At 37.8% G+C, this 21,833-nt stretch overlaps 1 long non-coding RNA gene across 1 annotated transcript in view; it reads left to right on the top strand.

Annotated features, from left to right (window-relative positions):
• The window catches only part of LOC140610468 (uncharacterized), a 35,512-nt gene that overhangs the window by 1,314 nt on the left and 12,365 nt on the right, over window positions 1–21,833 (top strand). The window contains exon 2 of the long non-coding RNA XR_012012116.1: window positions 3,746–3,898. This is a non-coding gene — a long non-coding RNA (uncharacterized lncRNA). The remainder of the gene's footprint in view (window positions 1–3,745; window positions 3,899–21,833) is intronic.

Raw genomic sequence — 21,833 nt, 5'->3', positions numbered from 1 at the left:
GTCACATTCCCCTTACCAGTGCTCTTATGTTCCCCTTGCACACCTAGCACTTGTACTTATCATTGCATTTATATCAAATTTAATTTTCACCTGTAACTCAATTTGTATTAGTTATTTACATTGTCACACAACTGTTGCATCACAACCTCAGTGGCATGCAATAGCAAATGTTTTTTTTAGTTCATGATCTGTAGGGTTTATCTGACCTATACTGGACTCACTCAAGCATTTGGGGGCAGCTTCAGGTAGGCAAGGAGGCTGTGCTGATCCTGGCTGGAAGTGAGCACCTGTCAGCTGATCTGCGATGCCCTTTGCCCTAATAACTTCCAACATGAGCAATCCCAGGCATGTTGCCCTGCCTATGGCAGAAGAATGAGAAAGAACAAACTCAGTCTTCCATGCACTTTACAAGTCTCTATTTGAAGCACCTTTTCTTTTTTTAAAGATTTATTTATTTACGTGAGAGAGAAAGAGTGAGAATGGGGGAAGGGCAGAGGAAGAGACAATCTTAAGCGGACTCCTCATTAAGTACAGAGCCTGGCATGGGGCTTAGTCCCACAACTGTGAGATCATGACCTGAGCTGAAACCAAGAGTCTGACATTTAACTGACTGTGCCACCCAGGCACCCCACTTATTTCACACTTTAAAAGACACTTAGGGCAATGCTAGTAACTTGGCTGAATCTAGAGCTAAAGGGTAGAGCAGCCCATACCCCTGGGAATGGGAGAGCACTGCAGGGTCATATTGCAAAGGGCATGGATGCAGATAATAAGTGAATAATTAGAGCAATCAGCCAATTGCAAGACTCCACTAATGATGAGATCATTAATGGCAGAGAGTGTATTTAAGCACAGACTTTGGAGCCAAACTACCTGGGTACAAAGTCCAGCTCCTCTACATAAAATCTGTACAATGTTGAGGAAGTTGCTTACCCTCTGTGTGCCTTGGGTTCATCATTTAAAAAATGGTAGATGATGATATTATATACCACATAGATTCGTTATAAGAATGAAATGTGTTCTTACATGCAAATTGCTCAGATTAGTTTATGATACAAAAAAATTCTTCATGAATATAGTTAGCAATAATGCAATAGTAGTAGGAAGACGAGAAGGAGGAGTATCATTTTGGCTTAGAGTTGAGCCTCAAAAAAACTAGATTTTGAATTAAATTGCAGTTGATATATAGGAAGAATTGAAAACTGTATCAGGGGGATCCCTGGGTGGCGCAGCGGTTTGGCGCCTGCCTTTGGCCCAGGGCGCGATCCTGGAGACCCGGATCGAATCCCACGTCGCGCTCCCGGTGCATGGAGCCTGCTTCTCCCTCTGCCTCTCTCGCTCTCTCTCTCTCTCTGTGACTATCATAAATAAATAAAAAAGAAAAAAGAAAACCGTATCAGGATAAACCTGGCTGCCCATACAAACTCCTAATTTTAGTAGGTAAGCATAGTGAAAGATTAAATCCTGCTCGTATAACAGTGCAGGTGTTTCTGATCAAGGGCATCTTTTGTCTATGCATCCAACCTAGAATCTAGCCCAAATAAATGCTCAGGTAAAACTGATCCCAGTCTCCATAAAAGGTAATATTTCCATTTATCAGAGTCTTGCAGATAATGGTGATATAAGGGACACTGTAATTCAGTGTATAGAGCCTTATTCAAAAATAAAGCTTCACACCCAGCTGCTTGGGAAGCTTCCAGCATACAACCTCTCAGCTGTCAGCTCTCCCTGGGGACTGTCTCACCTTAAGAGAGCTGCTTGCATAAGGTCACACCATTTCTTGGCTGGCCAGCTATCCAGCGACTGATCAAAACAGGTGCATGAAGACCCAACCCTCATAACTCAGCACAGAATAGCTTTTCTTTGTCCCATTTGCAGAGTTCCTGGCAGGGATAAGTCCTCCAGTAAGAGGGCATCACAGCTTACCCTCTACCTCCTCAGTTCTTCTTTCCTCCTCCAACTTCCAAGGTGCAGACTCCAAGGAGACCCCTGGTCTCTGTCCTGGATTCAACTCTCCATTTCAGAGTCAGCTTCCTGGAGAATGCCACTTACAAAAGGTTGTTGTAAAACCCAGTGAACCATTTTGAGTGAGAATCTGAGCATCTACACAGTGCCGAGAGCAACAAGTTTGAGGCACAAGCCCTTTATTTGTTTTAACAGGCTTTATTTCACTTTATTTTTCTTATATAAAACTGGGTGGTGGCCACAGCTGGAGCTGGGTTCTCTGTATAGAGACTCTGGTGGAGTCTTTACAAGACGGCCAGTAAATTCCTGGTAGGGAGACTTGGTGAACACAGTCTCCAGAAGTCAGAGGTGAGAGAGACATAGGTCTTAGAAATGTCATAAGTAGCTTTGATGACGTTGTCCAATATGGCAGTGCAGCCCCTGGCCAAGGAGTCACCATCGTCAATACTGGCCATCCTCAGTAGCTTCTTGGGCACAGGGGCTGAGAGGATGTCAGTGCCTCTGGGAGCAGAGATGTGGTGCACCAGCACAGAGCAATAGAGGCGGGTTACCCTGCAAGAGACAGTGTGGGGTTTGGCAATCTTGTTCCCCGACCAGCCTCCCCACGCGATGGCGATGGAAGATCTGTCCAGGATGATGGCCCCACGGATGGCAGTGGCTACCTCCCTGGACCACATTTAGACTGACATGTCCATTGTAATCCCTGAAGACAACAAATGCCTTGAACCTAGTCTGCTGTCCAGCATGGGTCTGACAAGCTCTTTTTTTTTTTTTTTTAATCTACAATGTTGTCCTCATTATAAAAAAAATTTCCTTGAAATGGCTTTTTTATATTATACTTTTTTTTTGTATGATTTGATCCTGATTCCTTTTCCCTTCACAGCAGCTAGTAGAGACATATCACCACTCTCGCCCTATTCTCTACGCTCACAAAGGGCAGGGACACAGTTGTTTCCACCCCCAATACCACAGTGCTTTTCTCAGTGCCTTATATACAGGGGAGCATATTGAATAGATTGGTGACTGACTATATTAACAAACTAACAGACAGTTGAATATGGGGTTATAACTCATGAGGCATTTTTTTAACTCCAATGATGTTTTTTGAGGTATAAAATAATGCACAGACACTGAAATCAAAACACTAAAGTAATGACAGTGTGGATGCTGCCTCACATACAAGATACCCTCAACTATTAGAAAGTAGCAATATTTTAGCAAAGGAATTGAAGAATAGGAGAATTGGAAGCAACATCAGCCTTACGGAAGCAAGATAATGTAATGTACAAGCACTTAAGCAAGCAATTATGCCAAATCGCAAAATGTCATTTTGACGTGCTACTTAAGATGCTCTTTCATGTTGACCTTTGCGTTGGAAGATGTGGCTGCTGGCAGTCGTGCATCTGAGGATTATGAATGCTAAGTGGAAAGGCCAGAGAGGCAGAACAATTCCTACCGGGCTTGTCTCTGGATTTCCATTGCTCAGTACGCTGAGTGATAGCCATATGCATCCAGTGGCTTTTAGAGACCTTGAAGTCCATCCACCATGCTCTTCATGGCTGCACATCCTCCACCATGACTTCAGTGTAAGAGAGTGAAAGCACAAAATTCAAGCAACCCTCTCCACTGACTGAAGTCCTTCACAAATTGCTCATCCCTTGCAGGCTAAAGTTGAAACCCCTTAGTGTATGAAAAAGATGCATCGAGATTTTACCCATCACTTTTTATGATCCAATGACATCAATTTTTTTTTTTATATTTTCTATTTGTTTTACTATAGCCAGCAGTTCTTCTGGTTTCTTCTGGCAAAACCACCTATACTCCTTTGGGAAAAAGAAGCAAACATTTAATGTGGTTTCTTGAGGCTTGTCCATCTCGATGTCTTGTCAAAAACAAGTATATGGTCTAAGCAGGTCATGGGATTGGATTCAAGGTGAGTGGACATGGGCCTAAGTCATCACTGAAAAGTAGTACATGGTTGTGAAAAAGAATCTTTCTGCTTTTAGCTTGGCAACCATTAGAATTTAGGCTTTGAAGTACAAACGATATTTTTCATAATACGAAGTGATCCTATTTATTTAAAAATAAAGCCAAAATAGTTTTAAAAAGAGCCAAGGAAGAGAGAGAGGGGGAGAGATACATAGATGATTGATAGATAGACAATGATAATTAGAAGATAGATGATAGATTGATAGGTAGATAGATAGATAGATAATAGAAGACAGATTGATCAATTGATAGATGGAATCTCTGACAACATTTCATCAGGATTTCATCATGCCTAAAAGTAGATTCTCCCTCGGATGTCCTTGTACACATGATTCAAAATAATGTCTTGTGGGCTTAATCTGGCTAAGCTTTCTTTCTGCTGTTGGAACCTCTATGATACCTAATACACTCTATAATATTTAGTATCTCAGAGATACTGCAAAATCTACTTGCTCTTCTTGGGATGCTTTTCTAGTCTTTGACTATTTGATCAACTTCTACTCATTCTTCAAAACCCAAATCAAATGTCAACATGCCTGATAAAGCCTTTCCTTCCCTTCCTGCCATCTGTCCCAGCTGAGAGCTAATAATTCTCTAGCACCACTTCTGTCTTGCAGTCTCTTTTTCACTGGCCATGTTAAAAGATATCAGTGATATCTATGCTTCTGTGTCAGTTTTTCTCACTTATTTGGAGAAGCTTTGAAACTAAAGGTTGTGACATTTTCCCATCTTATGTTTATTCCAACAGCCTGGCAGAGAGAAAGGGTTTATGAAAGGTTCACTGATTTGAAATTTGGACTCTATCAAGTTGTGCATTAATTTATATTTATACTTTATATTTATATCAGGGCTCAGACAGTTACCTAACATGTGCAAGCACACATGCTGAACACTGAATGTGCATAAGGAAAAGTGTTTTGGCTGTGAGTACTACCATTTTACCCATGTTAAAACTAACCTAACTGGGGATCAGAGGAGTTCAGCAATGTATCCAAGTTTCTACAGATAGAAGATGGCAGAGACAGGATTCAAACTCAAAACACTTTGCTAGACCCTGGCTCTTCATAGTTACAGGGTTGTGTACTTTATAAGAGTAGGATCCCTCAAGCTACAAGAATGATAACCAGCATTCAGACAAATCACCTCAGTAAACGTAAGTGACACAAACTTTGCTGGTCCAGGAGAAGGACTGAGTCTGGTAAGGGTTGTGGGAGTATATTCATTTTCCAATGCCTTGTAACAACTTACACAAATAGTAGCTTAAACAACACTGGTTACTACCACACAGTTCTGTAGGGTCAGAATTTGAGCTAAGTCTTAAGTAAATTCTTGGGTCTCATATTCGAGGTATTGACCAGGTTGCATTCTTATGTGAAGACTCTGGGGGAAAAATCTCCTTCCAAACTCAACAGCTGTTGGTAGAATCAATTTTTTTTTTACAAGTGTAAAACTGGGATCCAAGTCTTGCTGGCTCGTGGATGGCAGTCACTATCAGCTCTTAGAGGCCACTCATCATCACTTACCATGTGATCCCCTCCATCTTCAAAGCCAGCAGTGTAGACACTTCTTCTTCTCAGACCCTTTCTCACCTTTCATATATCATTTCCCTGAAGGATTCCAGTCCCTTTGAAGGACCCATCTGATTGGTTGTGTCCATCAAGTATCATCCTATTTTAAGGCCAACTGATTTGAGAACTTAATTACATCTGCAAATCCCTTCACAGCAGCACCTAGATTAGTGCTTGATTGAATGACTGGCAGAAGGTGTGTATACACTAGAGGGTGAGAATTTTGAGGAACAGCTTAGAATTCTACCTACATAAGGTGATGCATCATTTTATTAAAATAATATTTATATTTTCCTATTGAAGTCATTCTACTATGAAACCTCTTCTGTGACCAATGATTGCTCAAAAATTACTGACAGAATCTGCAATGTCTCTAACTGCAAAATGGGGAGACCGACGGTATCAATGAAAGTCTTGCTCTGCCATCAGAGTATGATCAGGAATCAGCATTCTTTTTTGAGTAGGAGACAGAAGTACATAGAAAAGTGGCCAGATTATGATGATCTGCAGAAAAACAGATCTTAATAAATAAGTGGAGAAAATATGAGTGCCCAGCCTTAAGAAAAAAAACTGAAGACATTAGAAAGCATCATGGTGAAAGTGAAAGACCAGACCACTAATTTCAGAAGCATTGGTTTCCCAGCAGCTACCTCTAGCCTTTTTCTCACTTAGAACACCCTAGAGTCACTGAAAATGAAGTGGAGACTGCAGTATTGTGTCCCTTGCCTTCATTGCCATTCATTTTGGGGTAGCTCAGAGAGTGATCCTCATATTTATAAGAACCAAGTCTTTCCCAGCCACTATGAAACCAAAATCCAGTGATATATCCCAGTATGCTTTTTCTCTATAACTTTAACGTGTAATAGCAATAAAATGCAGGAGGTTGTGCATGTCAAGTAATCAATTTAATCCCTTTGGAACATCATATAGATTTCAGATGCAAACCACCTTCTGAGCTTTTCCATTATTTTCAGTTTTTCCTTTGGTCATCTTCTTATAATCTATGTAGCTTATTAGACTTAAACTCCATTGTTTCATGCACATTTACTCTCATAGCTCTTTTGTCTTCTACATAACATACACACAGAGCAACCGGAGATACTGAAAACAATTTCACTTAGACTTCAATAGTTAATGAAAAAAATGCTGATCAGACTTTGCAACCAGAAGCAAATGCTCTTAAAGAAATTTTGAAAAGAATAAAGTGGAAAACTGCAAAAGTTTCTTCTTCCAACATAGTGAGAATTCTAATTTAATGTGTATACCTAGATCTGATCCTTTTGGCATTCCACACTAATGTGATTATACTTTTGTTCAATAGATTTAGAGACATGGGTGAGTGAAAAAGTAAGTTCTCTGAATTTGCACAAGATCAAAAGCATAGATGCTTAGAAGCAATAATAGGATTCTCCTTTGAACTACTTACAATTTCATGAATGAGCTGAATCCAGACTTACATATATAAAAATATGTCATAGATATGTATATGTTTATATACATTTATATTGTCTATGTAATTTATATATCTATCTGTATCTATATTTATGTAAAATAGGCCAAATACCTGGTCTGGCCAGACATGAGTAGCAGCTTGAGTTAATATCTAATGCTTTGGGGAGAAGAATAAAGATTTAACATGATTATCTTATTTTGAGTTCCCCGATTATCAGAGTCTAAGGCAGAGTTTCAATTGTAATTTGTTGATTTAGGAATTGAAGAAACAAACCCCTGGTGGTAAATAAGGGTGTGAAAAATGGAAGGGAAGGCAGGCTTTCAGGATGCCCTATCAAGCCAGCTTCGCTATGGGCAACTAACTAAAGTTTAATCCTGCTGGGTAAACTCTGGAAGCTAGGAGAGAGCACATGCCTCATAGTTATCCTAACTGAACATCAAGGGACTTTGAATATTTATGGTTCAAGTCCCATCAGTGCATCGGTGAGATATTCTTCATGAGGTGGGACAGATTAACTCCTCATAGCTCCAGAAGCCAGAACTTTCAGGCAAAAATGCAAGAGCTGGCATTTGAAGCTCAAGCAGGTGTTTTTGCTGAAATGATAAGGACACTATAACATGAGCAGGACATAAAAAAAGAGAAAGAAGAGAGAAAGAAAGAAAAGAAAGAAAGAAGAAAGAAAGAAAGAAAGAAAGAAAGAAAGAAAGAAAGAAAGAAAGAAAGAAAGAAAGAAGAAAGAAAGAAAGAAAGAAAGAAAGAAAGAAAGAAAGAAAGAGAAAGAAAAAGAATAAAAAAGAAAGACCAGAGAATGAGTTCACTCTAAAATCTTTTTATAGTGAAAAAAAAAAAATCAGATGCTAAGAAAATACACTCAAAGTATTAACAGTAGGTTTATACCTAAGAGCTGAGGGTCAAGACAGAGAAAGATACGACTGGTAACCAGAAAGGAGCATCCAGGGCTCTTGCCTACAGGCATCTATATCTTTTCTTGAATGGATATGTACCATTTGAATAAACATGGCTCACTTAGCAAAATAACTAAAGAAAAGGAAGATAAGAAAATTTCCTGTCCCTTATTCCTCTCTGATCAGTCTAGTTCACCTTTCTGGAATGTAGGTTGCCCCAATATCTGCCTTCAAATAATCTACCCAACTGTAAACCTGTTACTTTTGCTTTCCTTATCTCATTAACTGTCTAAATTAATTTTCTCTCCATAACCAAAGTACATTCTGCTTATTTTTCTCATTGTCACAGAGTTTTACTTTTTGGTTTGGTTTGTTTTGGTTTGGTTTGGTTTGGTTTGGTTTGGTTGGTTTGATTTGCTTTGGTTATATCCTTCTGTCTTTGTCTCAGGATAGTGGCTTAAATCCTTAAGGACTAAAACATCCCTGTGGATCACACATTGCCTAGCACTTGGACACCCTATGTCAGAATTTCCTTTGCTCTCTTGATCTCTGATGAGGTAAAGATTACAGAGAAGATTGGACAGAACTCTGTTGTGGGTGCTTGGCCCAGACATGGGGATGAATTCCATCTCATCTGAGGCTGGGATGCATAAAAAAGAGGAACAAATATTAAACAGAAACCTGATGGATTCCAAGGTTAGAGCTAGGTCTGGAGGTCCAGATGAGAGTCATAAGTATTTCCATTCATTGAGCAAATACTGTTTCAAGTTTTCTCTGATCTCACCAAGCACTGGTAATTCAGAATGTAAAAATAAAGAAAACAAGGTTCAAAAAGAGAAAAGTTTTAATGGGGGATATGATAGAGGTGAGTAGAAGTGCAGTAGTGTACATTATAACCATAATGAAAGCCCTGAATTTGTGGCTTTGATGTCTGTTTCCACATTTCTGTCTAAAGTAGTGAACTATGTAGACTTTCCTTGAGCCAGAAAATGACTCCTCCCCTCCACTTGAACCTGTTAATAAATATTAAGGTTTCAGAAAACTAATATTATTTCTGTAGGTCAAGTGCTCAAGCATAACTAAACTATATCATGCATCCAAGAAAAAATGAAAGCTATTTTATTCTTTATCTTTACTTCTGTACATGGCATCCCTACTAATTTTTCATTTTCAAGCCTCTGACATTATCTCCTAAAAGATAGATAATCTCAAAAATCTCAGTATTTGATTAATGATTTTCCTTTCTTTTGTTTTTTCAAGATTTTATTTATTTATTTATTTATTTATTTATTTATTTATTTGAGAGACAAACAGAGAGAGGCAGAGACATAGGCAGAGGGAGAAGCAGGCTCCATGCAGGGAGCCCAATGTAGGACTCAATCCCGGGACTCCGGGATCACGCCCTGAGCTGAAGGCAGACTCTCAAGTGCTAAGCCCCGCAGGTGTCCCTAATGATTTTTCTTTAAAATGATTCTGCTACTTTTCTAACTTTCTGATCTATAATGTTTTATTTATACTTGAGGAGATCCTCGATTTCCTTGAAATTAAAGATCTAGATGTCATGAAATCTCTTGTTGGTTTGGATGAGGCTCAATTACAAGGGACAGAAAAGCCAAAACAAACAAAAAACTAGTTCAAAGAAGCTAATATATATCTCTTATTAAAGTCTGAAAGTAAATATTCAAAAGTAGGGTGGTAAATCCTTTCCTTCTGTCATGTGGTCTACCATTAGATGCTACCATTATTTTTTATAAATTTATTTTTTATTGGTGTTCAATTTGCCGGCATACAGAATAACACCCAGTGCTCATCCCATCAAGTGCGCACCTCAGTGCCCGTCACCCAGTCACCCCCACCCCCCACCCACCTCCCCTTCCACCACCCCTAGTTCGTTTCCCAGAGTTAGGACTCTTCCATGTTCTGTCTCCCTTTTTGATATTTCCCACTTATTTTTCCTCCTTTCCCCTTTATTTCCTTTCACTATTATTTATATTCCCCAAATGAATGAGACCATATAATATTTGTCCTTCTCCGATTGACTTACTTCACTCAGCATAATACCCTCCAGTTTCATCCACGTGGAAGCAAATGGTGGGTATTTGTCATTTCTAATGGCTGAGTAATATTCCATTGTATACATAAACCACATCTTTTTTATTCATTCATCTTTCGATGGACACCGAGGTGGTAGCTTTGGGGTCCAGCATTAATGCAGGGGCCCCATCCATTAAGACTACATTTTGGCCAATGTGAAAGTGAATAGAACAGAAGGCAGGCTCTCTCTTTAAGGATATACAGTTGACTCTTGAATAGCATGGCTTTGAACCTCAAGGGTCCATTTACACATTGACTTTTTAAATAAATCTATTTCAGGACTGTAAATGTATTTTCTCTTCCTAATGATTTTCTTAACATTTTCTTTTCTCTAGCCTACTCTATTGTAAGAATACAGATTGCATGCAAAACATGTATTCATTGACTGTTTACATTATCAGTAAGGCTTCCAGTCAATAGTAGTCTATTAGTTCAGTTTGGGGATAGTCAAAGTTAATACAAGGACTTTTGATTATGCAGGGACTAACACCTCTAAACTTTGCATTCATTGTTCAGGGTTTAACTGCATTCCACAAGGTACCCTACATATGTCCTGTCGGCCAGAGCTTCATCACAGAGTCATTTTTAGTTGAAGGAATGATGAAAAATCTGATCTACTTATGTGGATTCTCATGTGTCCCTCTAAAAATGTGTGCTCTGTCTTTAAAGCAGAAGGGTACACTATGAATTGGCCTCATTTCCAACAGACAATAGAAAAATTTCCAGTTAAAAGATAACAGATTAAAAAAAAACTTTGTTGTTCTATCCTGAAGCAAAGAAAAAGGGAATAATAATTAACTCAGTATGCAAAACTCAATAATCAGGAAACAAACAACTCAGTAAGAAATGGGTAAATGATGTGAACAGATACTTCACTGGAGAAAGCATATGGGAGGCAAATAAGTATATGGAAATATGTTCAACATAATTAGTCTTTAGGAAAATGCAAATTACAACCACAATAAGATACTACTAAAACTTATTAGAATGGCAAAACAGAACAAAACAGAAATAAAAACTTGATAATACCAAATGGTGACAAGGCTGTGGATCAAATAGAATTCTCACACATTGCTGATACAGATTAAAATGGGTCAGCCACTTTGGGAGCCAATGTGGCAGGTTGTTTCCTAATGTTAAACATACACTTGTCATGCAACCTAGTAATTCCACTTCTAGGTAGAATCTAAATGAAATAAAAGCTTATGTTCGTATAAAAACATACACACAAATATTTATAGAAGATTAACTTGTAATCATCCCAAACTGGAAACAAACCAAATGCCACTGAACTGACTTAATGAGTAAATTGAAAAAAAATAAACAAAAAATCTGTGGCATAACCATGTAATAGAATAAAAAAATTATTAATAGAGGCAAGAAAACAGGTAAATCTCAAATGCACTGTGCTCGATGAAAGGAGTCAGTCTCAAAGGCTATATGCTGTATAATTTGTTTTATAGGACATTGTGAAACAGCACAACTGATTCAGAGACTGGGTCAGTCATTTATACGAGCTGGGCATTGGGGAAAATTTGACAAAGAATAAAGAAATAAGAATGTATGTATGTGGGATGCCTGGGTGGCTCAGTGGTTGAGCATCTGCCTTTGGCTCAGGGCATGATCCCGTAGTCCCAGGATCAAGTCCCACATTGAGCTTCCTGCATGGAGCCTGCTTCTCCCTCTGTCTATGACTCTGCCTCTGTCTCTCTGTGTCTCTCATGAATAAATAAATAAAATCTTAAAAAATGTATATATACGTGTATGTGTGTGTGTGTGTGTGCGCGCATGTGTGTGTATGCATGATGGGACTATTCTATACCTTGATTGTAATGTTGGTTATATGCCCATTTATGCCTGTCAAAACTCAGAGAACTGTAAACTAACTATACTTTCTAAATTTTGCTGTATATAGTTATACATTAAATAAAACTGTAAAGTAAAATAAAAATAAATAAATTCAACTTTGAAGCAAAGTTAGAATAAGGTCCCATAACACCCCAAATATCTCAACTGGCTGAGTGTGTGATGGCAAAAATCAGATTAAGGATATTCCAACCTGGGGGATCCCTGGGTGGATCAGCAGTTTAGCGCCTACCTTCAGTCCAGGGCATAGTCCTGGAGTCCCGGGATCGAGTCCCATGTCGGGCTCCCTGAATGGAGCCTGCTTCTCCCTCTGCCTGTGTCTCTGCCTCTCTCTCTCTCTCTCTCTCTCTGTCTCTCATGAATAAATAAATAAAATTTCTCTAAAAAAAAAAGGATATTCCAACCTGCTACGTTTTTCTATTAGATAAAAAATTACTTAGGGCAATAATTAGGTTAAAGTCAAATGAAAAATAGAGTTATTTTACAAAAACTATAGTGTCAGTGGAGGGAGAAAGTGAGGGAGAAGAAAGGAGAGAGGGAGAGAGAAAGCAAGAACTAGGAAGGGAGAGTTGGCAGAAAATCAGTAAAATGGCAGAGCCTGGAACTTTTCCTTCAAAAGGACAATCTGGTAATGCTTACTGAACCATGGACCTGACTAGAATCAAATACATAACAAGTTTACTATTTCATTTAAAGACATTTTTACTGGCAAGACCCAACAAACTTAGACTAAAAATTCTTATAAGAAAGGATTTTTAAGCCTCAAGAATTCTTTGAGCTGGAAGGGAACAGAAAAAAACAGTAAAGATCAAGGAGGGCATATTGTGTAATACTCTTCAAATTCAGTCAAGAAGGATAATGGGGAACAAGAGCACAAGAAGGTAGAGTCAAGCAAGGGCCATGGAAAAGCATAGGTAAAGCAGATCTTTCTTAAGGTCACAATCATAACTTAATCAAGAAATAAGTCCATACCAAAGATAGAGGGAATTCATGGAGTCCAACCAACGGAATTGAAGAATTTTTCAGGACTATCACCTTTCCTGATGGGAATATTGACTATGATTATTCTTTCTCTGTTCTGATAGGTGCCAGGCAGGTGATAAATAGGCTTTTTGTTCATAGTTCTTCTGACCAAAAGAAGAATACCTGAACTTTTTTTTTTTTTAAGAATACCTGAACTTAATGCAACTATGCTTTTGCAATATGTAGGGATTCCAGACTTTGACCATGATGTGCTTATTGGTTCAAACTTGGAACTTCAGTTGCCTCCCCTGAGAAAGGTATGACTATACTCTGTATGAGAAGAGAATAAAGGAACATTTGACCAGAAAAACAAACTGTGCCAGAGCTGTAACCCTAAACACACATTCTATCTACTTACTCACATTTTCCAACCTCTTTTTACTTTGACAAGACTGTGACTGCATTTTATTAATGGGCTGTGGGTAGAGATGAGAATATCACTTCTTACTTGAAGTATATAAGAACCTAGTGCACAATCATACAGCTGTATCTTCTTCTGTCATGGAGACCCAGATGCTCTTGAATTCCAGTTGACACAGAGTGTGTCACATGAAGAGCATCTATCATCTGATCCCTGAGTGAATGGAGCAGATCCCAATGGAGCAATATTGGCAAGCAATAGACATGTAACAGTAAAAATAATCTTAAGTTATAAAGCCACCAGAATAGGGATGCCTGGATGGCTCAGTGGTTGAGAGTCTGCTTTTGGCTCAGGGTGTGATCCCAGGGTCCTGGGTTGGAGTCCCTGAAATGTTCTCTCTCTGCCTATGTCTCTGCCTCTCTCTGTGTGTTACTCATGAATAAATAAATAAAATCTTTTTTAAAACATAAGCCACCAGAATAATATCTAAATATGCCAACTAAAACTTGCAATTGCAAAAAACATTATTTCCCCAAAGTACCTAATGTTAGAAAATGAATTATGGGTTTCCTGAGAATACAACTAGGCAAATAGGTTCTATTGTATTTAAAATATTTGTTGTATGCAGGGAAACTCTATTTTAAGATACTCAAGTTGATTATATGACTATGGCTTTTGTGACATCTGTATTCCCTTCACTGTTAAAACATCAAGACTCTATAGCCCACTATGACATCTGTGGTTCCTGAACATCATCAGATTGTTTTCCCTAGTACTTATTTTGTTACTTGATAACATAAAGTTTTCCATAGCTTCTATTCTGAAAATAAGCATGCTCTTTGTCCCTCTGAGACTATAAACTTTTTGAAAGGAGAACCATTTCTAATATAGCAACATGTTCCAAATGAATCAGATAAAATTATACCATAACAAATGTAGGGAAGATGGTGCTATGTTACTCAATCAAAGTAAAACAAAGTTTGGCTCTTAAAAGGCATATTCAAGAAATATTTATTGGGTACTTTTAATTTTTATTCCTTTAGTTTAATGGGGGAAGTGGAGTCCGTTCCAACTACACATAGGTGGTGAGCTCTTTCATAAGTACATCTGTTTTTTTTTTTTTTTAATTTTTATTTATTTATGATAGTCACAGAGAGAGAGAGAGAGAGAGGCAGAGACACAGGCAGAGGGAGAAGCAGGCTCCATGCACCGGGAGCCTGACGTGGGATTCGATCCCGGGTCTCCAGGATCGCGCCCTGGGCCAAAGGCAGGCGCTAAACCACTGCGCCACCCAGGGATCCCTACATCTGTTTTTAACCATTAAATCTAAGACAGATTTGCACCCATCAATTTTTTTTGGGGAAAAATATCCATCTGAGACAGAACCCAAATTCTTATAATATCAAACCCTTGAATTGATTTAATGCATTCAAGAATACAAAGTTTTCATTTGCTGTATAAATATGCTGAGACTCCATGCAATTTTGCCACCCAAAATTTGAATTGATTAACCTCATGAGCTCTGAAAAAACAGACTGAGTTTCCTTTAGGAATATAAAAGCCTAAGGAGAAAATATAAGTTTAAAAGATAGCCAATGAAAGGAGTCAGGTTTACTTAAAAAAACAGAGGATAAGTTTTTAAAAAACTATCATTAAGTGAACAATTCCTGAATGTTAGAAACTGAGCTGAAATCATCAGTCATTTATTACTTAAATAATCCTGCCAGATAAGTGATATTATTGCTATTGTCAAATCAACTTAACTAAGGTGAATTTGCATAATACAATATGCACAGCATCAGATTTTGTACTCACCAAGGCTTTGTGATGTCCATGTGTCTCATTCTCTACATATATAATTTTATACATACACAAACATATGCATCCTGTTGGTTTCTGGAGAATCCTGGTTAATAAAGATTTTGGCACAGCAAAATGTGGTGCTTCTATAACAAACCCCTAAAAATGTGGAAGTAACTTTGGAACAGGGTAAGATTCACATTAGAAAAAGGTTAGATTGCCTTGAAGAGATTGTTGCCAGGAATGTGGGCACTCAAGGGAATTCTCATGGAGTATCAGGTAGAAATGAGGAACGTGTTCTTGGAAACTGAAGGAAAGATGATCCTTGATATAATGTGCCAAAAAACTTAGCTAAATTATGTCCTGCTGTTTTGTGGAAAGTAGAAATTATAAGTGATAAACTTGGATATTTAGTTGAGTAGATTTTGAAGCAAAGTTTCTCCTCACTGCTACAGTAAAATTGGAGAAGAGTGAGGGGGTGCCTGGGTGGCTCAGTGGGTTAAGTGTCTGACTTCAGCTCAGGTCCTGATCTCAGGATCTTGGGATCCAGCACTGCTTAGGGCTCCATGCTCAGTGGGGAGACTGCTCCTCCCTCTGCCTTCCCCTCCCTCTCATGCACTCTCTCTCTCTCTCAAATAAATAAATAAAATCTTTAAAAATATAAAAATTTCGAGAAGTGTAAGAAACACAGAACAGCTAATGATGCAGAAAGGAACCACAACATGAAGATGTGGAAAACTCGCAACCTATCCATATTGCAAATAATGAGCAAGTGTGTTCTGGAGAGACCACCAAAGCTGTGGCTGGATACCCATTCCATAAATTGAAATATCTGGTTCATAGGGTAATTGTATGTTTAGCTTTTAGAGGAACTGCCCCTGTTTGCACAGGCGAGTATTATGTGGGGAACAGAGGCAGAGGGAAATGTAGATGAGATTAAATTTCCTTATAACTTGCAGCCCACTGAAAACTACTTGAGATAGGCAGAATATAATATTCCTCCAGTAACTGCCAACTGTCTTAATGTTAATATTTTGCTAGAGGGAAAAACAACCTTAGCTTGACAATAGCTAGGTCTCAGGGGTCCTGTACTCTTTAGCATATAAAAGTCCTTTTGGAAAACTCCTTTGTCTTTACTTCCTCCAACTCCATAGTATATAATCAGTCATTCCTCACAACCCTCTGCCCCAGGTTCTGTCTTTCTCCTTTAATAAAGCCACCTTTTTGCACCCAAGATATCTCAAGAATTTTTCTTCATTGTCCCATCTGAACCCCAACTTTCCAAACCACATCAAGTGTGCTGTTGTATATTCCTACCAGCAATTCATGAAAGGCACATGTCTCATATCCTCACCAACTTTTGGGGTGATCAGACTTTTTTTTTTTTTAAGTAAGCTTTATGCCCAGTGTGAAGCTCAACATGGGGCTTCAACTCAAGATCCCTAGATCAAGACTTGAGTTGAGATCAAGAGACAGACGCTTAACCAACTGAGCCACCCAGGCACCCCCTACTTTTTCATGTTAGATGTGTTAATAGGTTTAGACTATCATCTCAGTATGATTTCCTTCATGACTAATGATGTTGAGTATTTGTTCAAATACTTATTTTCTTATGTATGTATTCTTTGGTGGAGTGTTTATTCAAACCATTTGCCCATTCATTTAATTGGGTTATTTTCTTAACTATTGATTGTTCAGATTTCTTTATATATTCTGAATTCAAGTCCTTTCCCAAACATGTCATTTTCTAATTATTTCTATTGGTCTATGGCTTGTCTTTTCATTTTCATTTAAATGACTTTCAAAGAGTAGAATTTTTTTTTTTTCAAGATTTAATTTATCTAATCAAGAGAGTCAGTGTGGGGGCGGGGGAGTGGCAAAGGGAAAGGGAGAAGCAAACTCCCCATTGAGCAGGGAGCCTTGATGCAGGCCTGGATTCCAGAACCCTGAGAACATGAACTGAGCTGAAGGGAGACTCTCAACCAACTGAGATACCAGGATCCCCTCAAAGAGTACAATTTTAATTTTGTTAACGTTCATTTATCAATTTTTTTTCTTATGTGGATCATGTTTTTCATGTTGTGTCTAAAAACCTCTGCCTAACCCAAGGTCATTATTGATGCTAAGTTGTTTTTTTCAGAAGTTTTATGGCTATGGGTTTCACATTTAGGTCTATAATCCAGCTATAATTAATCTTAGTATGTAATAAAAAGTAAAGATCCAAGCTTATTATTTTTTTCCCATAGGAAAATTCAAATTTTCCTGTACCATCCATTCAAAAGATCGAAACTTTCTGAAAAATCAACTGTCTATTTATGAGTCTGTTTCTGCTTCTCTATTCTATTTCATTGATTTATTTATACTTCTGCCCAGAGTTCACTGTCCTGATTATTATAGTTTTGTAAGTTTTGAAATCGTGTGGTATAAATCCTCAAATTTTGTTCTTTAAATTTCAAAACTGTGTTTTGGATATTCTAGCTTCTTGGCATTTTCATATGAATTTTGAAATTAGCTTCTTAATTTCTACAAAAAGCCCTGCTGGAATTTTGATGAAGATTATACTGAAACTATAGAATAATTTATGGAGAATTGATATTTTAAAATATTGATTAAATCTTTCAATTCATTTCACCCTTTTAAATTTCTCTCATCAATGTTGCAGTCTATAGGTTGTCAGATGTATCCATAAATATTTAATGTTTTTGATGCTATGACAAATGGTACTATTTATTTTATTTCAATTTTCGCCTGACTCTTACTGGTATACAGAAATAGAATTGATTATGTTAATCTTGTATCCAATAATCCTGCTAATTTACCTAAAATCTTAATTTCTTTTTAAAATAAACTTCATAAGATTTCCTTCATACAGGATCATGAAATCTGTGAACCAAAAAAAACACCCCAAAAATATAGTTTTGTTTCTTTCGACTCTGAATGCCTATATCATTATTGTTGCTGTTGACTTACTACATTGACTAACAACCCAGTGAAATAAAAGAGATGAGGATGGAGCCTTTTTATCTTGTTCATAATCTTTGGGGAAAAGCCTTCTGTCTTTCACTCTTAGGTATCATGTCAGCTGTATGTTTTTCAGAGTTTGTCTTGATCAGTTTTAGCAAGTTTTCTTCTATTGCTAGATTGCTGAATATTTTATTCATGAATAGATATTGAACTTATTATAAGAAAGTCCTGTATCTATTGAAATTATCATTTAATTTTCTCATTTCTATTAAATTGTTATACTACATTGAGTAATTTTTGGAATGTTATAAGCATATAACTTTAATTCTTGGCACAACCCTCATGTAAGCAGAGCATATTATCCTTTTTATGTATCACCAAATAAGATCTGTTAATATTTTGGTAAATTTTTACACCTGTGTCTATTAAGAATATTGGGTCACAAAATCATTTTCTTATCACATTTTTTGCCAGTTCGGGTGTAAGAATAATGTAGGCTTCATTAAGTGAGTTGGGAAGTTCCTCCTACTCCTCTGTTTTTAAGTTGTGTGTTATTCCTAATTTAAATATTTGATATATATTTGATAGACCTCTCCACTCAGGCTCCTAGAAGCACTAAATTTTGCCAGTCTTTGGTAATCCCTGGTAGCTCTTCACCTGATAGTCCTCTGATGGTTCTTTCCCTCGTCTTTTCAAATTACTTTCAATGCCAGTGCAGTTCATTCCTCCATAAAATGCTATAGAATTCCTGTCCACATTTTCGAAGTGTGTGTGTGTGTGTGTGTATGTTTGTGTATGTGAGAGAGAGAAACTCTCTTTTACAGTAGTCTGCCATGAATTCTAACCAATTCAGTCTCTCAGAACTTCTATATGTAATCTTCATAACTGGACTTCTGTTCTCTGTATCACATTCTGGAAGGGCTGTCCAGGCAGAAATCCAGGATGATTTACCTTGATTGTATTTTTTCTCTCAGGATTGACAAACAATACGTGTTTTGTATTGTCTAAAAACAGTGATTTCATATATCTCATGTGGCTTTCTAGCTAATTATGGGAAGAGGTAACATGGCCAGAAGTATGTGTCCCTTATGTTAATTTACTTTATTTTAATGTCTTAGTTGAATAAATAAATAATTAAAGAATATTCTTTCTTTCTGATATCCATCCTTCTGTTTTGTATTTCAGGAAATAAATTATCAAAAAATCTACAATGATAATCACCAGTTAGAAAATTCTTACCTTTCTCCAAGCATAATACTGAGTATGCAACATATAATATTTCCTTTTATCTTTTGATGATGTCATTGAGGGAGGTATTATTATCCCATTTTTCAGATAAAGTAACTCAAGACTAGGCAAATGGAGTAATAGTCCAAAGCCAAACAAGGGTCAAAATCAGTTTTTTTCTTGATCTTTACCCAGCTCTCAAAATGTATCCTGACCCATCTCCATGAATCAGTTCAGAGAAGGAATATTCAAGAAAAAAAATTACCTTGTTTCACTTCAGATGGTGGCATTGCTTAGTAAAACTTAATAAATTTACACACTCAAGGTTAAATTGGGGAGAACCTAGCAAAATTATGAAAAATGAGAGGCATTTCTTCCATATTATTCTTTTCTTCTATCTATAATTATTCTCCATTTCCCTGCTCACAGCCTCTGCTAAAACTCAATTTTCCTCCTCTATTTTCTCTCAGTAGGTGATACTAAGCCCAAAATCTAACAAAATTCCATATCCATTCTTTGTAATCCTACCCTTAATCTGTGATATAAGAGCCTGCCCTGCTTTCTGTCTTCTGCAGCTGCATTAGTTCAAGCCCGCATTATCCTTGGCCAGACACCTGCAGTAGCCTTCTAGCTATGGAAGCTTTGCAACTACTTCCCCTGCCTCCACTTTCCCAGCACAATATATTTTCCACACAAGAACCAATGAGATTTTGTACAATTACGTCTTATCATCTGGGTGCTAAGAAATGGTTCAGTGGTTGACCTTGTCCCTCCAGTATTAAGATATAGGAGTGACATGACTGATGTTCATCTCCTAAACTTCATCTCAATCTCTTTCTCACAAGTTTTATCTTGAAGAAATGAATGCATTACCACATCACTTCAAAAGAACCACTCCTAATAATCTACCTAGCTCTTGGCCATTCATCAAAGATAAAGAATGTCTAGGGGGAAGCCTTCAGCTATGCTGTAGCCCACCTCCCTTTCTCATTATGCGCCTGTATCTAGGGTAATGCTAAGGCTATTTCTTATACCGGGATCAAGCTACTTCTGTAGAGATGGTACTACAAGCACCAGGATATATATTATGCCATGCAGGTATTCCACAAAAGTTTAGGACACAGCAAGGGCCTCAACCTATAAAGCATCTACTACAAGTAGAGTAATCAGTCATTGTATTATCCAGCTCAGTCTATCTATACCTAATGCTTCTGCATAAATAACAGTAGTTCCCCTTCACTTGAAAAATATCCTAGTTTGATAAAGTAAGAGGTCATTTTTGCTATAAAGCATTTTAACTAAAACAAAATCAGCTTTATTCTTACCACATGGTAAGGTTTTTAGAGTGGTTGCCACAGAATGACCTTCAACTTCGTAGGAACTTACCCCAATGCAAAGATTGCCTTACAGTCTTAGAAGATATAGGAGCCTGAGTCCTGCGTCTGCCCAAGAATAGTCATGAGGGTCTCGTTTTAAATTATTAGCACCAGGCTTTACTAAGCAGCACTAGGTTGGTTTCCCATGATTCCATTCCTCACTTAGGGCAAGGTGGGGATGTATAAAGACTAATTTTGGATTAGGATCAGAAATCCTCAAAGAATTATGGGGTGACTTCAAGGTGATGCTCTGGTATTATAGGTATGCATTCAGATAGGACATATATCCTTAGGCCTACGAGATTTATGACATTAGAACTAGAAGCAAAGATGAAGGTTATTAACTGGAAGCTGTACTGGATGATAATAAATTGTCCTGGCCTGGGTTACTTGTTTATCTAATGAGACAAAAGTCTCCTAATGGGGTTATCTAACCCAGCTTGGTGGACAAGATCTATTTGAACAGTAGATGCATTTACAAGACTCAGAACTCATGAACTGAATAAAGTAAAAACAAAAATGCCCTGGGCAGTAAGCAAAGGGGAAATAGAAGAAATTCTGATATGACAAATAGAACTAGATCTATATGTGTTAGAGAAGGAAAGAACCAATAAACACCCGTGTTAAAGGCGTAGAACAGCAGGGGGAGATGCAACTAGAGAGGTATAGTCACTGGGGAAGGGAAAACCCAAAGATGTGGCAAGTAGTAGCACTCCTTGAGGGTTGGAACTGCCAAAAACATGGGATAGACAGTGTCTTGAGGAGCATTTGGATGAGCTATTGTTTACTACCCTCATCAAGGCACATGCTTCAGGAGCATAACTATAAGAATCCACCGAACAAGATTCTCTGGCTGCAATCCATGTGTGGTGAGGCAGTTTTGTGGGTCTGTGCTATTCCACTATTCCACACTCAGAGTTACTGACAGTTGCCCCAGTGGTCTAAGCCTGCTCATCATGCATTGCAGAAATTATGCCAATAACCCCAAGTTAATGCTCAATGAAGAAATGAGACTTTAGAAACACACCATGTGCAAGGCAATATAAACTGATAAGTTTTAAATAATCTTGATGTGAGATAAAAGCATCTGATCTGGGCTCTGGCCCTGTGACCTGAGCCCCTACATTGCAATTTTCTAAACTTAGCAAAAAAGGCTTTCAGTGCTGTTAAAACAGAACACGTTTTTCTTTGAAGGGTCAGGTGATAAGCGTTTCAGGCTTACCACAACATAAGTTCTCTCTA

The sequence above is a fragment of the Canis lupus genome, chromosome 2 (assembly GCF_048164855.1).
Source record: "Canis lupus baileyi chromosome 2, mCanLup2.hap1, whole genome shotgun sequence".
In the NCBI taxonomy this organism is placed as follows: Eukaryota; Metazoa; Chordata; class Mammalia; order Carnivora; family Canidae; genus Canis; species Canis lupus.
The sequence above is the reverse complement of the archived record's forward strand: the minus strand, read 5'-3'. Positions and strand labels throughout refer to the sequence as shown.